At 44.1% G+C, this 21,195-nt stretch overlaps 1 protein-coding gene across 7 annotated transcripts in view; it reads right to left on the bottom strand.

Moving 5' to 3' along the window:
• Positions 1 to 7,304, bottom strand: part of RNF152 (ring finger protein 152) — a 32,650-nt gene extending 25,346 nt beyond the window's left edge. For 3 of the 7 annotated variants that reach the window (XM_083188063.1, XM_083188067.1, XM_083188062.1), the window contains exon 1: positions 7,050 to 7,304. The gene's annotated coding sequence lies outside the window, so the exon portion shown is untranslated. Of the gene's footprint in view, positions 1 to 6,048; positions 6,525 to 7,049 lie in introns of those variants that run through there. The other 4 variants (XM_083188065.1, XM_083188066.1, XM_083188068.1 and 1 more) reach the window with 3 other exon arrangements.
• Between the last annotated feature and the right edge of the window lie 13,891 nt (positions 7,305 to 21,195).

The following is a 21,195-nucleotide window of genomic DNA, read 5'->3' as shown; positions in this document are numbered from 1 at the left end:
ACCCCCACGAGGGAGAATACCCACTGCCCGTGTGTCAGGCTTTTAGCAGTTGGGATTCCGACGTTGGGGTAATGACTGTCGGAATGCCGACTGCCAGTGAGTCCTCCGGCACCCAACTGCTTTGGGGCTAAACTACATTTGGATGCAAGTAAATTTCGGACAAGCCTCTCAAATGTAGTAGTGCACGTCTAAGCACTAGGTGTCACCTTCACAATCTCCTTGAGATGATTTTTTTAATAGTAGGCAGGTATGAATTAACCCACAGGTTGTCAAAGTCAGTCCTTAGGACCCCAAACAATGCATGCATTGCAGGTGTCCTCACAGAATCAAGTGAAATAATTAGCTCCATATGTAGATCTTTAAAATGTGCCAGTAATGAGTGCACCTGTCGGGTGACCTGGAAAACGTGAACTGTGTGGGGTCCTGAGGACTGAGTTTGAGAACCAATGCAAGACACCAATCATGCTGTGATAGTTCCTATTCTCTTGTGTTTCCCTATTTCCCTATAGATTGTAAGCTTGCAGCAAGGCCCTCCTACCTCCACGTCTGTTTGTTGTTACCCAGTTTGTTCTTTCATGGTCTACAATTGTAAAGTGCAATGGAATTTGCTGCGCTATATAAAATACTGTAAATAAATAATTGCATTTAGCATATACTTAAAAAAAATGTATATAATTAATAGAGGAAGCAAAAAAGTAATACACTATACTTGGGGGGGGAAAGTGTGTCTACAAAGAAGAAAATCCTTTGTGCTCAGGCATAAACTACATTGTTGTACTGTTTTATCCCCTCCCTAAGAGAAAGAATTTTCATAATATGCGAATTTTTCATAATATATTCAAGAACTTTTTAATATGCGTGTTTTCAGAGAAGCAAAACTTGAAAAGACAATAGCTCATATTTCCTTTCTAAACATACTATATACAATTTAGCAATGTAAATCTGTCATTTCAAGTGCTTTTTTAAACTCAGGAAATTCAGTAGAATAGTTCACAGCACACAGAAAATAATGCGATTTAAACTACCATTTGCAGTCTAAACACACACCTCCCAACCAAAGCGGGAACATTCCAGTTTTTACGGGCCCGGCAGTGTCCTGGCAGTGTGCGGCGGGGGTGGGATCAGTTGGGAGTGCCGCCTGTCACCCAATAATAGATGCTGTGCACAAGTCTATTCATGCCCCCACAGTGGTGAAACCGGGGGCATGACTGCATTTTCCTAGGAACGCCTAGCGTTTTTTTCTGGCACGTGTGTTTTAATTGGCACTCCCATTACACTGCCGTTTACCACACCAAGACGCCGACTTCTTGTCAATCACCTTATGTACAACTAGCGAAGGAAAAAAAGAAGCAGGATTTCTTTGCTAGCAGACATTGCGATTGATATTCATGCACAGTACATTGATAATCGATCGCTGTGTGAATTCGCACAGCACCGATCGGTCTGAATCTGGCCCACTGTCCAATCACCTACCATATAGACATGGGGGGGTCATATGAATCCCCCACTGACCTGCACTTTTGGTATCACCCACCAGCAAAACGTGGACAAAGTGAAGCACAACCTAGACATCCGCCGCAGAACTGGATGACAGTACAATTTGCATAAATTAATAATCTTTAGTAAATATCTCCATAAAAGGTGCCATGAAAAATACTCTAGGGTGCTGGACTTAAAGCAACCAATTTCCATTTGAACTTTTTAATACAGTATGTATATTATCATTTATTATTATTAAGTAGACAATTTATTTATTATTAAGTAGACAATGGGAAGGTCGGCATGAGTTTTTATGTGCTGAATGTCGATGTAAATCGACATGGACACCGTATCAGTGTACCGCTGCACTCGCCATACTTCGGGCACGATGCCTTGCTGCGCTTGGCACACTATTCTATTCTTCCTCCATGCCCTAGTGGATGGTAGGGTATGAAGTGCCGCCTGTGGTTTTTTAAGTGAAAAACTCATGTAGCCCTTTTAACTGCTGACCTTCCCATTGTCTACCTAATGCTTGTGTCTACTTTAGGTCTTTTGACCTATTTCATGTGTCGACATAATCCATGTCGACCTTCAGTAGTTGACATAATGTATGTCAACCTTCAAAGAGTACTACAAAAAAAAGGTACTTGTTTCCTAGCACGGCGCCCATCGTATCGTATACCATAAGCCTTACAATGGTATGCGATGTGATGGCACCCGATGTTATACAATTTAATCATTTTAAATTTTATAAGCACCCTAATGGGTGTTTTCAATGTTAAATGGCCCCCTATAAGATTATAAATTGTATAAGCACCATAATGGGGGCTTACAATGTTATAAGCACCCCCACGCCACTCCCAGTATCAACGCCAACCTGAAGTGGGGCGAGTTCAGCAGTGCGCGTCCTCTGACCTCTTCATACCCCCACTATCCACGTCAGCGTGTAGTTGAGGTTAAATAGTGTGGCGAGCGTAGCGAGCCACCGAGCCCGAAGCGCGGCGATGCGGAATACATGTAAAGTAATACACGTCCGCTCGCCACACTATCTAAACGTGGATAGTGGGGGTATGAAAAGGTCGGAGGACGCGTACCACTTCGCTCACCACGCTTTGGGTTGGCGTGAGGGTGCGTTTAACATTGGAAGCACCCATTAGGGTGCTTATACAATTAAAAATCGTATATGGGGGGTCAAAATCGCATCGCATGCCATATAGCCATATACAATGCATAAGATGCCATACGATTAAAAATCGTGGGCACCGTACTAGGAAACAAGTACCCCCAAAAAGATATACCCTAAGTAGATTCTGATCAGCTGCAATTAGTTAAAACCCTTTCTGTACACAGTTACAGTACATGTACAGGAGAACAGATTTCAGAAATGTAATGGCGCCTACCCCAGCCCTTAAACGGGTGCCGGACAGCTTCCCAACAGTCATTTCCCCGACTGCGGGATCCTGACAGTGAAAAACACTCGGGGTCCCGAAGGCAACTGGCTATTCTCCCTCGTGGGGGTCCAATAGCATAGTGCCCGCAGTGTGGCGAGCCCTCAAGGGGCTTTGTTGCACTTGCCCCGCTGTCTGAGTCCGGCCAGTCAGTATCCCGATGTCAGGCTAATGACTGTCGGGATCCCGACTGTCGGGAACATATACCACACCCCCCTTAAACTGCAGTCACATTTTTGTGATGGAACTGCAGTTTAAAGGGTCACATACACGCAAGCATGCGGTAGCATAAGGGTGGCCCCAAAGGGGTACAGCATGTGGGGGCATCAATGGGATGTCAACTTGGCGTTGCAAGGACGTTGACTTGGCATTGCGCAGACACACCTCCATTGCCCAGACCATTTTTTTTTGGGGGGGGGGGGAGGGGGGGGCATGGTGGCTGAGTGACATCACACACAGGAATGGTGACCCAAAAGTTGGTGACCCTGCATCTGGCTTCACAGCTAGGCTGTGCAGTGAGGGGCTACTAGTATCAGGTGAACGCTTCACTATGTAGCAAAAATGTTACAATTGCGTTGTGGGGTGGCACCTGACATTCCGGGGCAGCCTTGCCATATGTTGTATGCCCCCACTTGCTACCGAAAGCAGTTATCATTTTGCAAAACATCCAAGGTCCATGCACATAATGTGAAAGCAATTGCAACTAACTTGCAGCATGGTGGACTGGAGCAGTGTACCATGCCCTCCTACCATTCTGAGCTTAAAGCTTTCAGATGCTTTATTAAAACAACAGTAGCCCTAGAAATGGCTATCATTTCTGGTGCGTACATTACAAAGTGTAGACTGCCATAATAATTGATGCAAAATATAGAACATACATTAGGTACAGAAACTTGTCATTGTTTTCCAATTGTGCTATTTTGCTTTTGTATGGTTACTGTAGTTTAGCAGTAGTTATATATTGCATATTGTATAGAGGGGGGGAAAATGGGGGGTGGGGTTTATCAAATTGAGAGATAAATTTGTGAGAGATAAAGAACCAGCTAATAAGGTTTCACCTTACAATTTACAGACTGTGTTTGAAAAATTACAGAAGCTGATTGGTTAGTATTTTATCTCATAATTTTCTCTCTTGTGTAACCTTGATAAATACCCCCCCCCCCCCCCCCCCCCCGCCCCCCAATGTGACAATATGTATATGTATATACTATTGTAAGTGGCATTGGCTATAATGCATTCCAGACTTATTTTTTTCCACATTAAGGAATTTCTTGGTTTGTAACAACTGTACTGCACAAAAAGACTCTAAAAACATTTCACATTGTAAGGAAGTATGGGAGCCCATTTCTTTCCTACACTGAGAGGAAGTATGCCATTGCTATCATTACCATCTCATATGCATTATACTTATGGTTCTTGGACCTATGATATTTATTATTTCAAGAATGACAGACTTTATTATTTCAAGAATGACAGACTACTGGAATCGCATCTAAAAATACCTGCCAAACAGGTGCAGTAATTGTGATGCATGCCAGTTAAAAGTGTCAGAAAGTTGAACCAGAGATAGCAATCATTGGCACCAAACTATATGTAATACAACTTAAGAAATATCCAATAATGGACACTCCCATTCCCAACACAAACAATCTGTACTACATGTAATTAATATACCAAACACCTGTAAGTACTGGATGTGAATTTAACTCTAACAGACATTTCTGGAATAAATTACTTGATTTGCAGTGTCGGTTATCCTACAGAATTGTTTTAATCAATACTGACAAATGGTCATTTTCCCAATCTTGTAGTCTCAGTAAAAAGCAAATATTGTACAGTACATAAATACGTAGCAGGGTGAAGAGAACATTATTGGCGAACATTTCTCCACCTCCGATTTAAAAATTCTAAAGCAAATAATGAAACCGCACATAGCATAATAAAACATAACAATCTTACCATTTAAACTTTGCCAATGCCTTAGAAAACTCCAAAAACAACTATAATATTACTAACTTTAACTGCAGTATTCTGATATACAGACTAATTATTTTCAGCTGAATAAAGACTTAAAACTTATGCACTCATATTTATTCACACACTATGGAAACATAATATTAATCCAGCCTACAGTAATACAGCGAAAAATGGATTAAAGTCTTTATAATCGAGCATAGATAGGAATTTGCGACTGGCCTAATATCTTAACATACTGCTGGTATGGCATAAGGATGACATTGCAGCTGACTTAGCAAAATTAATTGCACATTTCTCCAGCTCGTTTTGCAAAGCAGCTGCAAATAAATGACTGATTGGGCAATTAAGTCCTGTAGCCTGGTAAATCAGCTGCAGGTAACAATCCACCTAGCAGCCTGAACTTGTCAGACTGTATCTTCCATACAACTCAAAGGATCCAGTAAAAACAATTCAGATGGTTAAAAATCATATGTTCTGGGCTTCCAGGTATTCAATCTATATTAAGCATTCACCCATTTACCCCATGCATTTGCACAGCACTGCAGCGGTTAATGCATTACATGTAAACAATAAGAAGTTAGCTCTTAAGAAGCAGGTTTTTCGTCTTCATAGAAATCCTGTGCCAATGGTGATCCAATGCTATTCTGATGGGTAACTGGTATGGACAGACCTTGTGAAAAATGCCCATTCAAAGAATGTCAAATGTCATAAAGCATACAACTTGCAAACTGCAATACACAGGAATATGCTTGCCTTATAATGATGATGTAATAAAGTTTATTATGGCTTTTTGAGAGAGAGAGAGAGAGAGAGAGAGAGAGAGAGAGAGAGAGAGAGAGAGAGAGAGAGAGAGAGAGAGAGAGAGAGAGAATGTATTCATACACAAGGCTTTATGCACCACAGGAAAAACATCACTGAAAGAGGCAGAATTGCATGTATGTATGTCTGTACAGTATGTATGCATGCCAGATGTGTTCAGCATAACATTTTCTGCACATTCCCAGCCAAATCCCAGATTCTTACACCATGACATCACTCCCTCTGTGTTATTAGTTACAGATCCAGCCTCATGCAGACACACAAAGCACACAGGACCCTATACTGATAAACATATAGGAGGGTTCTTTGTTTCTAGTAAACAAACCGTCTGATTCCAGTTTAAGTGCATGGAAAGGATGCAGCAGCTGGCAGCAAGAGACGTCCCGCATAGCAGCTCCAGCTGTCTCTGGCTCGTAGTGGACGTTACCTGGGTGTCAGTGTGCCCGGCTGCTGCCCAGCTCCTGCATGATGATATCAGCAGCGCTCAGTGCTGTGCAGGCAGCAGCAGGCGACAAGCAGGAAGCAGTAAGTGGCTGCTTTGTTCTGCCTGCAATGAATCACAGACAGACAGGCAGCCCAATCACAGCATCCTCCCTACCAGTCTGCCTCCTTCACTCAAAAAGTAAATCATTGTGTATCCTACATCCTAATCCCCGGGAGATCCATCAGGATGACCTGGTACCCGGTCCTCACACCAGAACCTGTACTGTATGTGCTGATACTGGGGGGTGGGGGGATAAAAGCCCTTTTCTGTGTATATAGGCACTGGCAGCTTCTCTAATTCTTTACGCGGATTTCCTGGAGCACTGCACAGTCCGTGCACGGTCACAGTATGTGGCAGCATTATACTGTCACACATAGGTGGTGGGCGGGGGGTACTGCCTCGGGGGCATTGTGTATATGATTGCCCAGGCTCCTGCACATGGCATGGCTCGCATCAACACAGACGGGGGACTGTGCTCCAGCAAAGCACGCAATTCAGCTGCACCAGTAAGGTGCTGCCGGGTTTAGGGTGGCAGTGTCAGCTATGCCAGGCAGCCGTAGGGCAGGAAGGTGCCAGTCCCGCGCACGGTGACGATCTGAAAGACACTGCAGGGATGGCAAGTAGTGAATTGGGAGTAGGGACTATCCATAGCACTAATGTATCCCACCAGTGTCATGTTGTCCCCATGCATTGAATGAAGTGTGTGCATACAGGCTGCTGCTGCTGCAGGTATTCTGGGTGTTCTAGTGTAATGGGGCCATGTAAGCAGCTATCATCCGTCCGTTGTCCGCAGCGGCCCGGGGCAGATACTCCCATCACCTGTAAGCAGAGGGCACACTCACCTGGCTGGCCTGCGGGGGCTCCTCACTGCTGCCCGCCAGCACCACTGTGACAGCTCTCAGCGCTGCGTGCGTGTCCGGCTGATCCCAGCTGCTGCCGCCACAGATCAGGGAGAGGAAGGGGTGTTGCTCCCCTCCTTCTTCTTTCTGTAAACTTACTTGTGACAGCTCACAGGCAGTACTACTGCTGCTGTTGCTGCTGCTGCTGTGTGGCGGCCATAGAGTAGTAGCTGCAGCTGCCGCCGCCCGGGGACACTACCACGGTTTGTTTATGTGAATACCGACACTTCTATTTTCTATTGCTGGAATATCCGGTAACTGAGCGTCTGTTTATAACAAAGAGGTCTAAAAGGTGGGCGGAATACGTGTTGGCAGCAGCACCACACCCGCCTAGGGCGGCAGAGAAATGTTTCCTGTTTAAGACATCAGAAATATGTATGGTGATGTGTGGACATGTGATGCTTTAAAACACCTTTACATGTTAAAGAATTAAGGCCCCCATCCATCCATTATGGCCACTTTATACTTATTCCAACGTATTGCTGTGACAGATTACATAAAAAGTGACACAACGCGGCCCGGGTCATTTACCTGCGATTGCGATGTGAGGCGCATTCCCTTGCGCATCGCAGTCACAGATCCTACGGGCTGCCATGAATATAGCAGCCCATAGCCCCTGCTAGGATCGCATAAAATACATTGGGCGAGATTCACCAAACTAAAAATGCCATAAAAACCCTGTTTTGGGGGTTTTTACCACATTTTCATATGCAGCAAAGCCCCACCGCCGGGGCTTCACTGCGGGGGGTTATGCCAGTTCTATATGGCGTAACCCCATGGAAGCCTATGGGCTTCCCTTCACGTCCCCCGCTGCCCCGCGCGCCCCCGTCAATCCGCACTGCCCTCACCTGTGTCCGGGCAGCCTCCTGCTGTGCTGCCTGGACCAGTGACCTCGTCCCTGCACAGCTTCCGGGTGCAGGAAGGAGGAAACAGAGCCCTTACAGCCGGGTAAGGGTGCAGGGAGGGAGGGGGGAACCCGCTGCACATCGCCAGCCATCGCCTTTGAGTTAATAATCACATATGTTACTGCATATGTGTTTATTAAGAAATGCCAATGCCGGCGATGTGCGGCTGGGGTTATTGGAGAATCCCACCCATTGTATTGCAGTGGTTCCCAAACTGTGAGCCGTGGCTCCCTGGGGTGCCTCGGAACACTTGCAGGGGTGCCTCGGGTTGGTGGTCCAGAACCAATTCAAATTTTTTATGGCCAATGAAACAGACAAAATCAGTGCTTGGGGCTTCCAATTATAAAATATATGGGGAAACAAAAGTGAATTGTGTCCCTCACCACATAACTGATTTCATTAAAAAAAATTTTTTTTTTTTTTTTTTATTGGTAACAGGGGTGGCCCTGAAAAATATTCTGATACTCTAGGGTGCCGTGATTCAAAAAAGTTTGGGAACCTCTTGTTGTATTGTATGCAAAAGGATGCATACAATGTATCATATGCAATCCTGTTTTCCGGCAGTTGCCAGGTGAAATCGCAGGGTTTTGCATGCGAGGTACCACATGGGATGCCTCACCCTAGTGGACAGGGGCCTTTAGAATCAGGGTCATAATTAGTGATGTGCAACACACTGGCCACCAGTTGCCACCTTTATTTGGCTTGCCAGTGTACCGCCTGGATAAACGGCGCTCTCAAGTCACCATACAAGCCAAATGGGTGTGGATGGAGCAAATAAACAAAAAGTGTTGAAAAAGTCCCAAGGCGCGAACAGTCCTTGCAGCCTCCAAATGGAGGACCACTCGGTAATCCTCTCTTGCAGATACTCCAGAACAAATGTGGAAATGATGGCCCTTGACTTGTGAAGCGGCTGCGACCGCCGAAACATGTTGGCAGAGAAGTGAGTTATTTAATTTTATTCCTATTGTACTACCTGTATCTGTGGCTATTGGCCAATTGGTCACATTGCAGTTGTACCTTTTTATTAAATGTTTTTTTACTGAGACCGGTCCTCCTCTCTTTTGTTTATATATCTCTATCTATGAGGTTTACAGCTTGATTGGATTTAGGGGACCTGTTCTCTAAAGAAACTGCTATGTGCTTATTGTATTAATACCTCCAGTGAGTATGGTACACATCTATCTTGGCAAATTGGATTGTTTTATCTGCATGTGATGATGTCTGGATTAAACAGTAAAAGAAACCTTGATATGCTTTAAAGCTTCTGTTACTACAGTGAGTACGGTATGCACTAAGAGATTGCTCTCACTCATCTGGTATATTGACCTATATTGTCTACATGGGAGAACCTATAAAGAAACCTTTATACACTTGTATCACTTTATTGTGAGTTTTTCTACGAGTTTTACCTGGGATTGTTTTGCCCCATATCACCTTTACCATATTGGGCGAGATTCAGCAAGCTGAAAATGCTGAAAATACCCCGTTTTCGGGGTCTTTACCGCATTTTCATATGCAGCAAAGCCCCATTGCTGGGGCTTCGCTGCGGGGGGTTACGGCAGTTTCTATTTGGAGTAACCCCATGGAAGCCTATGGGCTTCCCTTCGCGTCCCCCGCCGCCCCGCGCGCCACCCCGCCGATCCATGCCGCACCCTCCTCACCTGTGTCCAGGCAGCATCCTGCTGTGCTGCCCGGACCAGTGATTTCCTCCTGCCTGCACCACTTCTGAGTGCAGGGAGAAGGAACCGGAGCCCTTACAGGGTGGGGGGGACCTGGTGCACATAGCCGGGGATCGCTTTTGCGTTAATAATCGCATATGTTAGTGCATATGCGATTATTAACTATGCGAATGCCGGCGATGTGCACCGGGTATTATTGCTGAATCTCGCCCATTGTGTCACTTCTTTATTTATTTCACATTTTTTTCATATCACGAGAAAAGTTATTTCGTGGGACACACAAGCCAAGCGCCATAATTTCCACATTTGTACTGGGGTGTGGATGGGTTGGTCGACCTAAAGATGGTTGACAGTCATTAGGTCAACACCGTTGGTTCGACATACAGCAAGGTCGACAGGTGTCAAGGTCAACATGGGACAAGGTCGACAGGTGGTTAGGTCGACACAAGCGTTAGGTCGACATGGTCTAGGTTAACCGTGAAAAGGTCGACATGGGGTGTTTCACAGTTTTTTGACCCGAATGGCGACATAGTCGACATGCTTGCCATGCTTCGGGCATGGTGCCTCGCTACGCTTGGCACACCATTTTGTTCTGCCACCATGCCCTAGTGAATGGTAGGGCATGAAAAGCCACCTGTCAGCACATGTCAGCTCAAAAAACATTGAAAAACCCCATGTCAACCTGTTGACTGTCGCCCTAGACCATATCGATCTAACACTTGTGTGGACCTAAGCACCTGTTGACCTTGTCACATGTCGACCTAGACACCGGTTGACCTTGCTGTATTTCGACCCAACAGTGTCGACCTAATGACTGTCGACCATCTTTAGGTCGACCAACTGACTGTATCCCCCCTGCACATGTGCAGGAGCCCTGGCAGCACATTGAGCACATCACAGGGATGGGCTCCTTTTCGGGCTCCCCTGTCTATGTGTGTTCTCATTACTTCATTCACCTAGTATAATCACCAGGAGTGCCAGAACATTTTTGGGATGGGAGGCAAGATATAATCTCAGTTTTATTGGCCCTAAATTGCCATGTGTCACCCCCCCCCCCCCCACACTTACCATTAGACAGAGGTTGTACAGTATACATATATAATGTCAAGACGGTTATCAATCCAATTGCTTGCAATGGGTGCAATGTGCTGTTGCCGCAGGGTTTCAGTGCTGGTAACGGTACTTGATCTCATACACTTTGTGAGCTTGTTTCAGCCCAGATTCACACAAAATTGTTTTGATCCCTATGGGGCGGTGAGCACTTTTGGACAATTCAGGATGCCAAACTTGTCCCATCTGCTACCGCGATGACTAGAATTGAGCCCATAGACAGACTCATGTATATACAAGCATATACATTAGAGATGTGCGCCAGACCATTTTTGCTGGATTTTCATTTTCTCTGATTTGCCATACCGCCCTTTGGGCCTTTTTGGTTAACAGGGTATTATTCACCTCATTAACAATATTTTCCAGTCATTTTTTACCACCTCGCATCCCACATTATTGTTTTATTTTTTTCACTAATACTGGCCAAAGGCGGCAGTGAGCTGATGGGTGAAAATAAGTGACAGAGAAGTGGCACAAGTATACAGCACATTATGCCACACAGTAGTGTCCATTAGTCACAGTACACCACTCAGTAGTATCCTTATACATGTTACACAACACTAGAGCCACTTACACACATTACACCATGGTAGATACACTCCTCATTTCTTATCATTCCTCCTCATCATCATTAGTACTTCCCCTGTCTACAGTGCAGCTGTACACAGGATCACGCCGCATTGCAGCAGCACAAACACACACAGGGTTACTTACACCACACTGCAGTGGCACCCACATAGGGCTAAACCACACTGCACCAGCAAACACACAGGGATACAGTGAAGGATACAGTGTGAATCAGATGCAGTGCAGCATACAGTACTGGTCACATACTGTACAGTGTTGGTTAGATAATGTTTTTAAAGTTTTTGGGGTGCCACACCCTGCACCTAGATATAGCGCTAGGGATCCCCTATATATAGAGAAGCCTTGACGCGGCTTGGGGGCATATCATAAACCTGCGCGGGTATATGTAACCAATATCGCTGAATTCTATTATCATGTAGTGTTCAAGCTTGGTTACTAATACCATTCAGTGAGCTGGGGGGGGGGGGGGAAATGTCTTGTTTTACTTACTCAGTATTAACCCCTCCCTCATGCACCTGAGTAATATTACTGAACTAATTGAGCATCTACCACTATCTGTATGTTGGTTAGATAATGTGCAAGATACTGTGCACGTCAGATACAGTGGGGGAAATTTACTAAGAAATCTAAATATGACTGATGCCAGGTACGATATTATACTACCAGCATCGGCCGTATTGTAGGGGAAATACAATTTGTAAATAGGGCAAATATACTAATCAGCCGTATTTATGGATTCATATTTCCCCAATGGTGTAGACGGCAGTATTTTTGACCATTCGTATTCGGCAGCCGTATATATGGCCCCCAAAGACAAATATAAATCATCATCATGCATGTGCAGGCTTCAGTGTAAAAATAATTTTAAAGAACAGTGTGGAGTCCCCCCCTCACGGCTGTAACCAGCTAAAGAGCTGGTTCTGGTTCTAGAAATTCACAGGTTAAAAATGTAGGGGACCCCCGGAATTTCTAAAACCAGCACCAGGCTCAAGGGCCAGTCCTGGTTCCCAAAATACAGGGGACAAAGGGGCAGATGTATTAAGCCTTAACAAGAGATAAATTGAAGTGGGATAAGGAGAGATAAACAGCCAGCCAACCAGCTCCTTACTGACTTTTTTCAAACACAGCCTGTAACATGGCAGTTAGCAGGTGATTGGCTGGACGTTTATCTCCTTATCACACTTGAATTTATCTCTTGTTAAGGCTTAATACATCTGCCCCATTATGAGTAGGGGTCCCCTGTATTTTGAGAATCGGCACTAGGTCAAAACAACCGGCAGGGTAATGCCACAAGTCATACCTGCCTACCCTCCCGGAATGGCCGGGAGGGTCCCGCAATTCGGTTCCCCCTCCTGGCCCCCCAGGGAAGGTGGGCAAGTCTCCCGCATTACGCCACAGCCCCATGCTCCCCCCTTCCCCATGGTATAAAACTCATAATTTTGCAGGTCCGTGGGGAGGGGGCGGGGCTAAAATGACGCAAATCACATAATTTCCGTCCCTCCCCCATCCGCGGACCCGCGAATGAATGTGGCTATGCACATCTGCACATCCCTAGTGTTTATTGCTTCAGAGGTGTAGCACATCTTTGCCAGCATTATTCTTTCATATTGTTGTTTGTTTTTGTGTGGAGAAACCTATGCTAAAGACACAGCCTTGTCCAGGTTGGTTATTTGAAGCTGAAAGTGCCCCCATACTGGTACTTTATATTACATTGCCTGGAGTTTGCGTGGCCATCTGCAGGGCACCTGACACAGCAGCAATAAGAAAAACCCAGGAGTGCCGGTATTTGGACTCAGCAAGCAGTACAGAAGGATTCCAAGATATTAACATGCATCTTATACAGTATGTTCTAGGAGAAACGGAAGCAGAATGCAGAGACTATACTGTAGGTTACAAACATCCATCTGAAACAAAGGTTCTGTAAAGTACAGTATGAACATAGAACATTTTTATTCATCATAATGACCTGTGATGTTTCCCATATATAGGAAATATAATCTTTTTATACAAACCTTTTTTGTTATTTGAATCTATATAACAAATGCGAGTGACGCTGGCATTTTTAGCCAATATTTTGCACATCAAAGGGTTAAAGGCTTCAATTCAATCCATATGTACTTAAAAGAAATACAAATCTATAGGTAAACCGTTTTAAAAGTAAATGAAACAACTGACTCAACATTTTTTCTTAATTGAACAGAATGCAAATGACAAACACGCACCATAGATCAAAGAAAAATGAAGGAGGGTAAGTATACTTACCTAACTCCTGCCTACAGAGCCGGCCCTAGGCATAGGCATACTAGGAATTGCGTAGGGCGTCAGGCTATACCTAGGGGCGACAGCTTTACCGGCGTCTGGACTCTCCGGAGACTAATCTGTTCTGTTCCCAAATCCCAACTTCCCAACTGGGGCCCTAGCACTGCACCCACAGCTGCAACTTCTGACTGCACTGTTCAATGTCATAGCTCACTAAAAGCATTGAATATACCCATTTATCTCCTGCTTGGTTATTGATAACTATAATTGGATATTATTACTGAGCATTAGCAAGGTTAGTGGTCGTGGAGTGTTTGAGAAGCTAGCAGATAGGGCTGTATTCAATGCTGCCGACGAGGGGGTTAAATGGCGAGGATTGATGAAAACAAGCGACCCTCGCAATTTAAATCCCGTGCCAGCTGCTAAATTTAGTGGTGGTATAATCTGCTCGGGGGCAACAAAAAAAATCTTGCCTAGGGCATCAAATTGGATAAGGCCGGCTTTGTCTGCATACCTCCCAACATGTCCCTCTCCAGGAGGGACACATTGCTCTGCCCCTGGACTTTCCTCATAACGTATGATTAGCATAATCTGTGTTGAAAAAACTTTCTTAGCAATTAGCCTGTTAGGCTGCTGGTGACACAGGTGATGGTATTCATACATTGAGAGGAAAGTCCAGGAGCAGAGCATTGTGTCCCTCCTGGAGAGGGTCCTATTGGGAGGTATGCTCCTGTCAGGATTCCCTCAATTGAGATGACGGGGTAATCTGGAAACATCATTCCTACCGCTCGTCATCTGTATGTATCACGTTGCAGCATCATTCAAGGGGGTAATAGTACTGTAGTTATGTATGTCACTTTGTATTGATTGGGAAGCAAATGCTTTAATTCAATAAAAGACATCTATAGAATATTTTATTACTTTGATTGTCAGTTTTTACAGATGGATCCAGGTAAATCCGTATCTGCACATCCCTAATACAGACTACAGGTAAGAATGGTCTATTTTTACTGGATGACCTTTGTCAGATACATATTTATACAGTCTTATTTATGGCAATTATCAGTAGTGTCCTAATTCCTTACTGCCAGATCTAGGACACAGAGCCTGCCTGTCCATATAACGTTTTAAAGCATTTCTCAGAAATGGAATAGATATTTGTCATATTAGGTTTTTCAGAATGTGTGTGACCACATACCACTCTCTCACCACAATTTAGTATAAAGTTACAACCGGGGCTAATAAAAGATTGGAAGCTTGTTTATTATAACAGTTGGAGTAGTGTATATATCTCAAATTTGTTTCTATAAATCAGTTAGAAGATAAAAAAAACCCCAAGATGAACTGTCTGCTGTGTTTAAAACGTCAGACCTGGTTCCCCTGTTGCCAAGTATTATTAACATCCCCAAAAATTGAGGATGGTGGGTCAGCATGTTTGGGGCCCTAGTTTTTCTCTCTAGGAATGCCAAAATGTAAATATGACTGTGACAATATCCAAAGGCAATTCTGCAGCTTTCTTTTTTTTTAAATAGTAACATTTTTATGTGTTATGTTATCATGCATTTGGCTCATAACTGCCTACCCTTCTGCATTCTGCAGGAGACTCCCTTAAATAGCAGCAATCTCCCGCTCTCCCTGATTAATCTAGCAATCTCCCTGATTTTATCTAACCCACATTAGACAGCAGTTACATTTTTGGGAGGAAAAAAAATAGAAATGTGAGATATATATGTATATATATATATATATATATATATATATATATATATATATATATATATACAGTGGTCGAAGTGGAAATTTTGAAGTGGGGGTATGGAAATTTTGAAGTGGGGGTAGGGAAAAGTAAAGAGTGAATATAGTGCGCACCTTCGGACACCCCCCTGTCCATCAACGTCCCCTGCCAGACTGCCCCGTTGTACAGGGGTATTACAAAAGCACAATATGTGCTGCTGAGTGATCAGAGAGCATCCTGAGGGGGAAAAAAAACTTGTTTTTTTTATCTTCAGATTAAAGTGGGGGTATGCCATACCCCCGTATACCGCCCCACTTCGACCACTGTATATATATATATATATATATATATATATATATATATATATACACATACACACATTCAAATGGAATCATCAATACCATTTCCGTGCATTGGTTATTCCAAAATAATTTTGTTTCTACCTTACTGTATAAAGTACAGCAGACCTTTTATTCAAAGGCCTAAATATTATACTATAATGGCAGGGGTATAAGGGAATGGCCCGTTTCATTTGTCTTAGCTGCATCTGTGTATAGTTTTATGGGTACTCTTTACTTAGAAGGGCGCCCATCTCGGGCATCTCGGGGATTGAATGCACTAAAAAATCGGGTGCGATCAACCGACGAGATGCCCGAGATTTCCCATAGGGAACAATGTTAAATGTCTCAATTGACCCGATTTTCCTGTTCAATGCCTCAATTGACCCAATTTTTCCATAGGAAACAATGTTAAATGGGCCACAGAGGCCAAATAGGCACCCTGAAGTGAATAATGGCCACCCGAATTGTTAACGCCACCCCACGATCAACGTCAACCCGAAGCGTGGCGAGCGCAGCGAGCCCGCGAGGGGCGGCGTTACGCGTCCTACGACCTTTTCATACCCCCACTATCCACGTCGGCGTGGAGTTGAGAATAGAAAGTGTGGCGAGCGCAGCGAGCCACCGAGCCCGAAGCGTGGCGAGCGCAGCGAGCCCCGCGAGGGGACGCGGATACCTTCACATGTATCCGCGTCCCCTCGCGGGCTTCACAGCTGTCCGCGTACCCTCGCGGGGCTCGCTGCGCTCGCCACGCTTCGGGCTCGGTGGCTCGCTGCGCTCGCCACACTTTCTATTCTCAACTCCACGCCGACGTGGATAGTGGGGGTATGAAAAGGTCGTAGGACGCGTACCGCCGCCCCTCGCGGGCTCGCTGCGCTCGCCACGCATCGGGTTGACGTTGATCGTGGGGTGGCGTTAACAATTCGGGTGGCCATTATACACTTCAGGGTGCCTATTTGGCCTCTGTGGCCCATTTAACATTGTTTCCTATGGAAAAATCGGGTCAATTGAGGCATTGAACAGGAAAATTGGGTCAATTGAGACATTTAACATTGTTCCCTATGGGAAATCTCGGGCATCTCGTCGATTGATCTCACCCGATTTTTTAGTGCATTCAATCCCCGAGATGCCCGAGATTTTTTACTAACGATGCCCACGATCAAAATCGTGGGCGCCCTTCTAAGTAAAGAGTACCGTTTTATGTTTTTATTTCAAAACAAAAAATTAATTTTGTACATTTGTTTTAAAACGAAAATGACATGTGAAGATATCATCTTGAATTCACAGTGAATTTATCAACAGTAATACATAAAACACAAAGGTATCATTTTATTTTACAGTAGATATACATATGTTGTTAGGGAACACATTTGCTCAAAGTGCCTTTAAGTTGGCCAAAAGGGATAAATAGTACAGGTTGAGTATCCCTTATCCATAGTTTCCAGAGTGTAATATTTTAGATTTTTGGGGGCTAAAAGCACTACTGGGACATCTGTATCTGGCACTACTGAGGATATGATATGTAACTGGCACTACTGAGGATATGATATGTAACTGGCACTACTGAGGATATGATATGTAACTGGCACTACTGAGGATATGATATTTAACTCGCACTACTGAGGACATGGTATGTAACTAACTGGCACTAAATATGTGCAAGTAAATGATTGATTGGCATTTAAATTTAGTTCCTGAGATAGGACACACACTTTGTTTCATGTTTTGAAACCTTGTTTCATGCACAAATAAAATATATTTGTGTGTATTTCATGTGGATGATGTGTTTATACAGCATAAATACAAGACACTTCAAAATACATCATTGAAATATAAAAAATATTCCGAAATACGGAATAATCCGTTATCCAAAATTCTTCTGGTCCCGAGCATTTTGGATAAGGGATACTCAACCTGTATCGCACATAAAAATAGAAACAAAATGAAAAGAGGAGGATGAGGGGTATGCGGTCCCAGGGTCGACAATGTCTAGATCAAAAGTCACTATGTCGACACCTGGAAATGGTCAACATACCATAGGCCGACATTGACAGAAGGTCAACACAAGCTTAAGGTCGACATTGACATGGTTAACACCCACAATGTCGACACAAGTTTTTCACAAATTTTTGGTGTAGACTGACTTGGTTCATACTGTACTATCCAATTAGGCTTAGAGCGAGAATATAATAGTGTGTCGAGTGCAACGAGACCCCGTTTCCCGAGCGCATTATCAGGGACACCACACACTTATACTGTGTCCATGTTAAAATATGTTGACATAGACATAAAAAAATGTAAAAAAGTCATGTCGACCATGTCCATGTTGACATAAGCTTGTGTCGACCTCTCGCAATGTTGACCGTTGGTATGTCAATCATTTGCAGATGTCGACGTAATCACTGTCAACTACTGGATAGCCTGCACATCTGCAGAGGCACTGAAAACTCTGCTATGACCTGACTTGTGACGATGGTACCAGAAGTACAGCAATTATTCGCTATTGGATGGAAATGATATATTAGCAGTGGTCATCCTATGCTCGGGTTAGCTACTGCCCATATTAACATATAATTGCAAATGCATTTGACAGCAGCAAGAATAAGCTAACCTGAATTAGGCCCAGGGTGCATAGAGCAATAATCTCTCTGTATAGGCTCACAATAAAGCAATAACAGCTGTGGGGTTACAACTTCATCCACAAATGGTCCTGGCACTCTGACACAAAGGGGTAAATGTACTATTTCATTCGTTGTCATTCATATTTGTATTTTTAGGATATTGAATGGCTATGTACGTATTTGTGTTGTAAAATGTACGACCGTGTATGTATAATTTACTAAGTAGTCGTATTTGGGTCATTCGTCATTTCCAATGTCTTTGCTGTTGGTCATTTATACACTATACGTTGGTAATTAATACGAATCTTAAAAAAAATGTCTGTAACTAGATCTATATCTATCAATCGATCGATAGATAGATAAGATATAAATATATATGTGTGTGTCTGTGTATAGGTTGCATACGGATGACTGGTTATCAGAATACAGATGCAGGGATCCCGACAGGGGTCAGATGAGTATACTTCCATCCTCCCTCCGCAGCCTGACCCTAACCCCTGCACCTCACCACCTACACCACTTAACCCCCGGCCCCGCAGTCTAACCATAATTCATCCTTTGAAGTGCCTAGCCCTAACCCTAACTCCCCACAACCTAACCCTAACCTTCCCTCCAGCAGCCTAACTCTAAGTCCTCCCATAGTGCCTAAACCTGACCCTCCCCCTCCTTTTCTAGCCTCAAATTAGCCGTCTCTGACATACTTAAGGTGCCCATACAGCAGTTCAGTTTGGACGCTTTCCACCCGATCCAGACAGATTAATCTGAAAATCAGATGAAAAGTGTCAAATTACATGTGTATAACCTCTGATCCAATACACACCCATGCATATTGGATCAGATATTGCAAGGCCTGTACTATAGATTTCTTGATCCTGCAGTCCTTGCTAGGGTTGCTTATCAGTGGTGTAGGGTGCAGCCAGGGCACCCAGAGCAAACTCATGTCATGGCGCCCCCCTCCCTCTCCACACACCCCCCCCCCCCCTCCCATATATACACAAACAAACATTAATAGAGGCCACTCTAACAAATAAATATATAAAATATACTCTATATATACTGTAGCCCCTATACATGAAAACTGTGCAGCCTGTCAGTAGCTCCTCCTCAACCCCCCAGACCTAAGGTCGGACAGACAGGCAGGCGGCCGCGGCGAGTGATGTAGAGAGTGAGCAGCGATGACTCACTCCATGGGGATTGGGTGAAAACTGGACGACCGGAACAGCTGCGTCTGTCTCCCTGCAGCCAGTGGCTGCTCTTGCAGTCACTCAGTCCAGGAGCAGCAGCAGCAGAAGGGTGCACTATTCCAGGAGCATATCTCAGTCCGGCAGCAGCTACGGGGAAGGGAGATGGACACAGCTGGTCCAGTCCGGCGGTCCGGTTTTCACCAAATCCCCACTCCATGCTCTCCCTGACTGGCACATGATGGCGCCCTGCAAACCTTTGACGCCTGGAGCACGAGCTCCGCCGGCGCCACCCTAGCTACGCCTCTTTTGCTTATGATACATCATATTCAGAAGGACTGAATACAATATATTGTATGTGATTCTACTGCCCAGGAAGCTCTTGGGCAGTTCAAGGGAAATCCTATGTGACTTCTTCCCCTTGATCCCGTGTGTGTGTGTTTTTACTATATTAGCCATTTCTTGTATCATTTTTGCTGAGTGCCACCATTGTGGGGATTGCATTAGACTTCCTGCTAGGAGTACTGTGGAAGGCACTGGGAATTAATTTAAGTAATGGAGTGCTGCTTCCCTGTGGGTGATTGGGTAGATAGATAGATAGATAGATAGATAGATAGATAGATAGATAGATAGATAGATATCCAGTATATTGGGTATACAGTATATGCATATATCCAGATACCTTTCCTATATCAATGTAATGTGCAAGATCAGACAGCACCCAGGAACCCCCACTCTGGAATGTCGATCTAACTAGCTGTGTCACCAGTATTACATTTTTGCTGGGGATTCCTGAGTGTCGTCTGATTTTGTGCGCACACATACACACACACAAATATAATTAATTTTATACCTTGGGGCCCTTTTTACCTCTGAAGGTTTCTGGAGAATGTGGCCTGGGAAATTCAAATGCCTCTGCTAGACACATGCTGAAAACTACTAGTTGCAAGAAAGTACAACACAGCCAGAAGTTTGTGCAGCCCAGAAACAGCACGTGAGTGTGCTGTCTTAGGTTCTAGGTCCAGTGTAATGAGGTCATACAGACGAAGAATGTTGATACGATTAAGCCGGATCTGTATGACCTCATCATCTAGCATTGCTTGTATTTTACAACGCAAACTAAATAGACAAGGCCTCCTGAGCCTCAGTGGTATCTGGCAAACCTGCTGATCATGCTCAGTTCCGTGACCCTACCATCGTCTTCTTCTGAGCTGCTGACAGTGCATCAGGTATCTCACAGCCCCAAATGTGAAAATGTCATGGGTGTGAAAAGCTGCAATGGCTGTAAAAGGCAAGAGGTATTTCTGTGCTTAATGGCTTTTTATAGGTAGCACACTTGAGCATCAATTTACTGTAGTTCAGATTTGAAATTCCCATCAAAAAGTGTTCTATTTAAAAATCCAAAAAATTCTAAAAATTACGAATGTAAAATGACCAAAATACGTACATAAACCAAAATACAAATCATTAGTACATTTGTCAATACCATTGAAATTAATGCGGATTTACGGATGTATTCTATCGATGGTGTATTTATTCGTATTTTTTTAAGTACCGGAAAATACAAACATAAAAAATACGAATCACATACACTTCAGCCTTAGTAAATTATACGATGTGTGCAATACGAATCTCTTTCACATATAATGGGTGCAAATACAACCATTCGTACC

This window comes from Crinia signifera, chromosome 5 (genome assembly GCF_055691185.1).
Source record: "Crinia signifera chromosome 5, ASM5569118v1, whole genome shotgun sequence".
Classification (NCBI taxonomy): Eukaryota; Metazoa; Chordata; class Amphibia; order Anura; family Myobatrachidae; genus Crinia; species Crinia signifera.
This window is presented reverse-complemented; position numbering and strand designations above follow the sequence as displayed.